This window comes from Periophthalmus magnuspinnatus, chromosome 10 (genome assembly GCF_009829125.3).
Source record: "Periophthalmus magnuspinnatus isolate fPerMag1 chromosome 10, fPerMag1.2.pri, whole genome shotgun sequence".
NCBI lineage: Eukaryota > Metazoa > Chordata > Actinopteri > Gobiiformes > Gobiidae > Periophthalmus > Periophthalmus magnuspinnatus.
Genome location: NC_047135.1, coordinates 34,498,041 through 34,507,849, shown reverse-complemented (window position 1 = coordinate 34,507,849; position 9,809 = coordinate 34,498,041).

Below are 9,809 nucleotides of genomic sequence, written 5' to 3'. Positions count from 1 at the left end.
AGAGATATTTTAGATTGAGCTCGTGAAAAAGTTAAAGGTCCTATATTACGCAAAATGGACTCTTGGGAGATTTAAATCATGTTATAGTGATGTTACCTCGTCAAAAACAGACCTGGAGTTGTGTTTTTGTTTTGTTTCATTCGTTTATTATTAGTTTGTACATCTCCAAACCTCAAAACGCTCCGTTCCACCTTGTGATGTCATCAAGTGGTAGTTTTCGAGTTAACAGCTCCTTTTACCTTTAGTTCAGTAGAGATTTTAGATCAATTCCAGAGCTGAAATGATCCAAATGATTCTAGAAATGAAGGTGTGTGGAGTTTAAAAACACAGCGGAGCACTTCCTGTATCAGCACTTAATGACATCACAAGGTGGAAGAACTCAGCCTGAATCAGAAGAGTTTTATTGCCGTTGTCAGTGAACACAACTTCACAAACTAGGAACTTTCTTCAGTGATAAAGTGCAACATAAAATACTGAAAAAAAAAAACAAAAAAAAAAACAAGAACACATAAATAAATAAATAAATTTAAAAATTAAATAAATAAATATAAATAAATAAATATAAATACATAAATAAATAAATTAATAATAATAATATTTTTTATTAAAAATATATAAAAAAATTAAAAAGTAGAAATATAGCTATCATAAATACAAATAAGAGCATGCATAAAGTTAAAAAGATATGCTTAAAAATAAAATAAAATACTTAAAATAAAATACTCAGAACAACAGTGCAAACATGGATTATTAAGGTGACCGGTGTTGTAAAGTGTCCAGTTTAGTGCAGATATTAAGTGTTCATGAGAAACAACAGAGGGGAAGAAACTGTTCTTATGATGAGATTAAATCTGCAGGTTTTGTGGATTAAACATGTGAATGAAACAAAAAAACACAACTCCAGGTCTGTTTGTGACGAGAAAACAACATTAAAAACATAGATCAATACGTCCCCTTTAACAAATATGCAGAATGTGAGTTGATAAAACAAAATTTCAAAATAAAACTTGAAATTTATAATGAAAACCTTTTCCAGTTCTGATACCATTTTGATACTAAAGCTTTAAGTATCTGCTCATCCCCGATATCAACCGATACCAGCGGAGAGACTGAAAACAGCATTTATTTCCTTAAAACAAAAATAAAATACGACAAAACTGATCCTGAAGTGTTATGTAGCTGTTATTCATCTCTCAAGTAACGATGGACCAACTTTGCGTGAATAAAAGGTCAAACTTTGAGACTTTGTTGGCCAGTAAATCCAATTTTATTATGTAATTTTCTTAATTTAACCAGGATATCGGCTGAACTGACATTTGGAAGCCGATATCTGACCCAACAAACTAATAAGCATCGCCGCAAATATCAGATACCGGTACGAGATTAGCGTCCTACGTTTCAGTCGCCCATAGACCAACAGAAAACAAAGTAAACTATCAAATATTCCATCTTATTCACTGACCCATGTGTCCTAATTACAACGATATCCACCGTGGTTCAGGTCAGCTCCAAACCCGAGCGTTACTTCGCGATGACTAAGTTAAAGTTCTATTGTGTGTCACTGTGCGAAAGTGTGTCCCAACGCTTCCAAACTTATAAAAAGTAATAACCCAACAAACTCATACTTTTCTTGCATTGCCTCCAGAACTTTCCCTGACACTCAAACAAACCTTATTAACAGCCGACTCCAAAATGGCTGCTCGTCGTGAACCGCGCTCTACTACTGTACCCTCAGGTGAACATCCACTTACCCGCCGCGATCCGACAAAGATGTTATTATAGTCGTCGTCTCCCGCGGTTACCAAAGCTTATTACCATTGATAAGTGATCACGCTGCTTAATCATGTCTGGACAAAGGCCACATCCATCGCCAACAAGTCCCAGGATTGAATTAATGGTATTCATTAAGCCCCAATGAGAGTCGAGCTCTACCTGGACCTTATCCTCGCTCTTCATCTGGGCTCGGGATTGACTGCGGTAATGGTGGGAAAAAGAGGAGGGGAGGTAGACCGCGGAGATTAGGTGGAAGCGGTGCAACAACTCGCCTCCCCGTGTGTGTGTGTAGCATATGAGAGGTTTTCATTTGGCTGCTGGCAGATTGACACATTTCCACGAGGGGATAGCGCCAGGTCTGCGGAGTCCCATAGCAGATTAGCATTGGCTGTGCACTGACTCCACACCGCTGCCCTAATGGCCCTCCGATGCCACATTTCATCAAAAAGAACCTCCCGGAAAACATATGTGAACAACGGTACACAGTGGGGGAGGAAATAGTTTCTTGTCTGTTAATAGGAAGGACCCCCAGGCGTAATCTCCAGACCTTGAGCTGGAGGACATCACTCAGCCGGTTTAAAGTCAGCGTGTGCGTAAACGTGCTGCTTGTACACTATGAATCATTTACGTGCAGGTTTATCTGGCTCGCTAACAAGAGGCTGTGTCCTGGACTGCTGTGCGTAAAAAGGCGTGAGGGTCTGCGGGTTGGACCACGTGTTAAAACCAAACTAAAGCGTATGCGGAACAAGTGGGACGATTAAATATTAACGTCTTATATTACGCAAAATGGACTCTTGTGAGCTTCAAGTCGTGTTCTAACGCTGTTACCGCCTTGAAAATATCCTCAGAGTTGCGTTTTGTTTCATTTACACATGTTTCACTATCTCTTTATTACTAGTCTGTAACATCTGCAAAGCTCAAAATGCTCCGTTCCACCTTGTGATGTCATAAAGTGGTAGTTTTCAAGTTAAGTTGGCTTTTATTTTACCTTTAGTTCAGTGAAAATTGGCGACTCCAGAAGCTGAAATGATCCAAATGATTCTAGAAATGAAGGTGTGTGGAGTTTAAAAGACACAGCGGAGCACTTCCTGTATCGCCACATGATGACATCACAAGGTGGAACAGAGCGTTTTTGTGATGAGGAAACAACTTTAGACAACAAAGATCAGAAAATAGTGTATTATAGGTCCTTTAGATGGAAGTTGGCGCGTCACAATAATGACTTTATCGGCAATATTTACCGTGGGGACTTTTTCTTTGCACTACCAGGAAAAATGTGGTTATTTTTCCTCGCTGTTTTGTGTATTTTTAGTGCAGTTTTACAGGAACGTGCATTGTGTCGTGCGTCCTGATTGGCTGTTGGACTGTAGACCATTGTGTCGTGCGTCCTGATTGGCTGTTGGACTGTAGACCATTGTGTCGTGCGTCCTGATTGGTTGTTGGACTGTAGACCATTGTCCATCAGTCTCCTCCGTGCCGTGTCTCCTGTCCAGTACAGAATGTGTTCAGACAAATTCACATAAACGTTGGATCTCAGTGTGACTCTGAAGTGCTGTACGTTTTCAATTTGTTTTCTCCCCGACAAAACCCACAATGTCGATGAAACGTTCTGCACCGACAAAGACGCCTACGAAGGTTTGAACTTTGAGAGAGTTTAAACGAGAGAGAAATGTGAGAAAATGTTAACGCCTGTGTGAGAAAAGTGTATAAAGTGTGTGGTGAGGGGTTTTACAGACAAAAACACAGAGAATAATGTAAAAAAAAAAAGCTGACAGGTTATTTTTTAGAACATAACCCCCACGATAAATGAGGGACCACTGTACTACAATGAGATTTGGGCTCTAGAAAGTCAATTTATGAACTTATGACATATTTCAGACGCACACTAACTCCTTAAGTGTTGCATTCTGTTATTTATTTTGTTATATTGCACATTTATAACACTTTTTGGGGATAATTCTGCTTTAGGGTTTCATTTCAATATCATCGTTTATCGTCTCCATTTACTACAGCAATATATCGCTCTTCAAAATGTGCGATTGTGACAAAAGAGGATGGTAAAGTTGTGTAACTGATGAATACAGTACGTGTGATTGTTCCCTCATTACATTTTAAGCCATTTACAAAAATGACAGATGTTTTCATCAGCTCGGCCGACGCACAATGGGACAGCAGGGTTCAATAAATGACACTGTTTTTGTGTGTGTCTTTAGAGATTGATGGTGAGTTACGGCTTTAATCCAGACTTCACACATGGTGGCCCATCGCACACACACACACACACACACACCGCACAATATTATTCCAGGTTTTGGAACAGCACCATTTTTGAGATTCATGTACAAAAATTGGGATTTGGTCAATCCATATTCTGAAAAATGTCTTATTTTTATGGCTTATTTTGTTTATTTGTAAATGGACAGCATGTATTTATGTTTTTAAAATGTATTTTCAAATATAAATGTGTAAAAAACAAAACAAACGTGGCTCATTTTCATCTTCAGTCCCTCGACAGGTTGATGGAAAACAGACGACAGAGAAAAACAGCAACAATTACACAAAAGCAAATGGAACACACACGAGATGCTCACTATACACACAACACGCTCACTATACACACAACACATTCACTATACACACACAACATGCTCACTATATACACACAACACGCTCACTATATACACACACAACACTATACACACAACACACACTCACTATACAGACAACACACTCACTACATATACAACACGCTCACTATATACACACAACACGCTCACTATACACACAAAACACTCACTATACACACAAAACACTACACACACAAAACGCTCACTACACACACAACACGCTCACTATATACACACAACACGCTCACTATTCACACACAACACTATACACACAACACACACTCACTATACAGACAACACACTCACTACATATACAACACGCTCACTATATACACACAACACGCTCACTACACACAACACGCTCACTATATACACACAACACGCTCACTATTCACACACAACACTATACACACAACACACGCTCACTATATACACACAACACGCTCACTATATACACACAACACTATACACACAACACGCTCACTATATACACACAACACGCTCACTATTCACACACAACACTATACACACAACACACGCTCACTATATACACACAACACGCTCACTATATACACACAACACTATACACACAACACGCTCACTATATACACACAACACGCTCACTATTCACACACAACACTATACACACAACACACACTCACTATACAGACAACACTCACTACATATACACAATGTGCTCACTATACACACAAACACTCACTATTCACACAAAACACTCACTATTCACACAAAACACTCACTATACACACAACAACACACACAACACAGTCATTATCCACACCACACACCACACACTTTATACACACAATTATAAAACTGTTCATTTAAAGTTCAAAGTCAAACCAAAAATCCCCTCGATATAAAAATATAATGTAAATATTTAACGCGGCGTTTTTCCACCTTCTAAGCGTCTTGCCCAAGGACACAACAGCAGCAGCATCATTCATCTGTGGGACCTGAGGGAATCGCACCGCCAACCTGTGCGTCAGTGGGCAAACGCTCTACCAGCTGAGCCACCGCACAGCTCCCCAGATAAACCGCCGTAACCACTTTAAAGAGCTCGCGCGCACACTCGACCGAGGCAATGCTAATAATGCTTTTTACATTCCGCCATCTTTGAGGACTTCATTTTTAATCCATTAAAGCAGCCTTTGTTGTTTTTCATTTAGAGCCCCCTAGTGGCACAAATGACAGACTGTGCTTTTAAGGTAAATTACCCTCTTTACAGTGGGGCCCATTAATCACTGTCACCCTCCTCGTCTGTGCGCAAACATGGCTCCCTCCGGTGAGACGCGGCTGCGCTCGGCTAATGCTCCGCTGCTAAACACGGCATTTGTTTCATTAAAGTCGCGGCTACGCAAGAGGCAGAGCTAGCCAAGCGCGCGTGGGGATCCCGCCGTAGTGGGTCAACGGCGGGGGGGCGAGGGAGAAAGAAACGCAACCGAAAGAAGAGGGAGAGTGTCGAGTGTAAACCTTTCAACGTGTCAGATTTGTAAAAGAACCGCAGGGAGTAGGAAAAATAAAAAATGTGTTTGCAATTATGGGCGGAGATGTCAAGACTGTAGCTGATAAACAAACATCCTTGGAAACCAGGATGTGTGAGTGTTATTTGGAGACGTTTACGGGCGCTTTTAAGACATTACGCCGAAGGAACTGTACGAGGAAAAAGAGGAAAGCTCCAGGAATACGGGGTTAGCTGGAAAAAAGGGCAATAGCATTAGCTTAGACGCGCGAAAAGCTTTACATTCCTGCGCAAATCAAGTGCAACGCTACACAGACGATGCTAACACTGGAACAGAAGAGGCCGGTCAGTGCCGAGGGGTGGGAACGGAACTGGAAATCAACTGGTAAAAGGGCAGCTATATCTTCCAGGTCTCTAATGTCCTTTAAATGTGGTCAACCGTGGCTCAGTTGGTTAGCGATTTGAATCCACGCTCGAAGTAAACATCATTAGCTGAGCGGTCGCTAACGCACACGTCGGCGGTGCGATTCCAGCTCCCGCAGACGAACGGCGTCATCGTGTCCTTCGGCAAGACGCTTAACCCGCCTCGGCCTCAGTGTCTGCGCCGAGCCCCGGGGTGTAAACGCGGCATGAAGTCGATGCGGCGTGTTCGATGGCGCATGTCGCTAGTTTAGCCTTTAGCGGCTCAGTGCGTCCGGTCCTGAGCTTCTCCCCGTGAGACTTTGTTTATGCTTCCAGGAGATTCAGAGCCATGTTCTTTAAACCTGCGGCTCGTTCGTGATGGTCGGGCTCGTTCATGTCGTACCACGTGACCGCGCCAACCAATCAGAGCTTGAGGTTAGCTACAGCGGACATAAAACGTAGCCGAACAACAAGACAGCAGATGGATTTTGAGCTGAGAAAAAGTTTATGATCCAAAAATAGGTAAAAATAGCCACAAATTTGGACTCCTGTCAGCAGAACACGAGCATTTTGTGATTATATTTATGAGAAAAATCCCACCGGACACGAGGGAGTTTTTCATTGTAGTAACAATGAGTGGCCACAAGTCCAACTGGAGGCAGCACTGAGCAGCAACATCCCCCAGTCCAGTTATTTTAATAGATCCAGTGTGTGTGAATGTGTGTGAATGTGTGTGTATGTGTGTGTGTGAACGTGTGTGTGTGAATGTGTGTGAATGTGTGAGAATGTGTGTGAATGTGTGAGAATGTGTGTGAACATGTGGGGGTGTGTGTGAATGTGTGTGTGTGTGAACGTGTGTGTGAATGTGTGTGAATGTGTCAGAATGTGTATGTGAATGTGTGTGCATGTGTGTGTGAAGGGGTGTGTATGTGTGTGAATTGGTGTGAATGTGTATGTGCATGTGTGTGTATGTATTTGTGTGAATGTGTGTGTGTATGTGTGTGCATGTGTGTGTATGTATGTATGTGTGTGTACGTGTGTGTGTATGTGCCTATGTGATTCTTTGATGTAAAGCCTTAAAGTTTGATACAAATTTCTTAATATTTGCGATTCCCGACACTGATCTGTTTTAATTTTTTATGACTTCATTTACACATTTCCGCCTGTGCCTTTATAATTAAGAACAATTCCACTGTGAATTTAGCTCCAGTTCAATAAAATGATTAGCAAATATAAAAAAAAAGTCTCCTAAACAAAACCTTTTAATATAAAGTGTTAAACTCTTCAGACTCAGAGACATTAGACGATGTTTTAGCCTCTGCTTCTAAAGGCAGTGTTTTTATATTATTTATGTTTGAGGCCTGTAAAAAGAGGAGAAGCGCGTCCCGAAAGCGCACGGCTACTTAACATTTGAACACGAGTTAGCACATTCGGCTTTGCTCCTTAGACGGTTTGTCCAAAGTTTCGTTTTTTTCGCTCCAAACTGCCTTGAAAAAAAACGCAAAACTGACCGTAAAACTCGCAAACTCTAAACACGCAGCTGCAGCCTGACGTGTGACTGCGCATAAAACATTTTCCAATAATTCAATACGATTTTTATAACGCGAATGATTCTGATTAAAGCGCCGCAGAGCAGAGCGGCGTCATGTTAGCAATTATGTCCAGAGAAAACGCTCCGTAACCAAACACAAAACCTGCCCGGCAACCCTCGTTTGTGAGTCTATTTTTCCATTTAGGTCTTCAGTAAATCCTCGCTGAAAGAGGCACATCAAAGTTAATAGAGGAACCTACCGCTAGCTCTGTGAAGTTCATAGGTCAAGCTACTTTATTTTGCCCTTTTCTTTTCCCTCCGCCGTAACCGCTACAGACAGCTGCGGATCATGTGCGCGGCTATTAATTAGTCCAATCACTGGCAAACAGGCCTCGCGTTCTCACTGCAGCATGACGGTCTCTCAGAGCTGAAATTAAACCATGCACGCTACTGTTTCGCTGCCAAGGGGAGCCGAGACTTAGCTCCACTGGCACCGAGCGCGGATAAATCAGCGGCATTAAGCAGCCCGTAGCGCAGCCGTGACTGAAAAGGAGAGTGGATGTGCTGTTAAAGACGCCGTAGGACTGTGCGCGAGCGAGCGAAGGCGGGTTTTTTTTACACAATAACATAAAGAAATACTCAGGGTATGTTGAGCAAAGACCAGAACTTCAACGACATCGTTAGCGTCGTATTAAACAAGCGAAGTGTCTTGCTCGAGGACACAAAAGGGATCGCGACGTGACGGAAGGGGCAGCGCGATATCACGAGTGGGGTTTGTTTTTAATTTGGTAAACGAGGAAACGTAAATAAGTCCTCCAGTTACGCGTGGTCTTTGCGCCGCAGGTTTACGTCCAGAGCCTCGACTAAAGCCTTACTTCGCGGTGTAAACGAGGACAGCGGCGGAGTGGTCAGCGTTTTTTCCCCAAAGCGCGGGAGCGGTGCCACAGTTCCACACTTGAGCGGGAATGAATTGGAGAGAATTAATGTATAGCTGAAAATGCAAAGCAGCCTAAGCCGCCCTGTAGGTACAAGAACAAAAGCAGTTATAAAAGAGAATGAAGTGACAAATGACTGAGGGCTGCGTCGTGCACACCCTTAGCCCTATTTTCCGTGGCGTGCGTATGTGGATAAAGTGTGCTTCCCACCTTAAAGCCTGTTTAGACCCTTTAAAATGCAGATGTTGGTCATAAATCCTGAGTTTGCTCATTTATTTGGGGGGGGACTACACCTCCCTTTATTAAAGCCATCTATCACTCAGGCCTCTGGAATCAATGGGATGCAGAGGAAAGCAGTGTCAGCAGAGAGCCACGCCGCGAGAATACGGCAGCGAGGTGTTCGTACGAGACACGGGGGGGCGTTCAAACGAGTGTACGTAAGTCAGATGATCACGTGACCACAGCGACGAGGAAGTGGACCGGTCTGAGGGTTTAGAAAACTTCACAAATGTTTAATAAAATGACACAAAACCACCTGGAAGCTAAACGGAGTCGGGCCCGGAGAGTCGCAGACGGGAAACCGCCGGGAATAACGGCCAAAGTGAAGCAGTAATGGCTCTAGTGCGTAGTTGTGTCCTTAGGCAAGACACCTCCTGCACTTCGCCAAAGCTTAAATGTGGTGTGTGATAATGGACTGTGTAAAGAAGTGGATTAAGAGGAACGACGTCACCCACAGCGTTCGGCTAAAGTCAAATCGAGCTCGTCGAGGCTAGAGCGGTTATAGCGGCGAATTAGGAGCAGAGTTTCATATTTGGAATTCCGGTCATGCGTATCATAGCAACCAAAGAGCCAATCCGGAGCGAGGCTGCTGAAGGTAACGGTCCTTTAAGCATGCACCTAGCAACACTGTCAGTCAAACCTGTTGCTAACGCTAGCAGGAGCGACCTCAGGGAAAGACGGCGCCTGATTTGTCTGTTATTAATGTTCATATGTGGATTTATAGACACAATAGTGAAATAAAAAACGCAAGATCCTGTAGAGCGGTTTTAGTTTTCAGG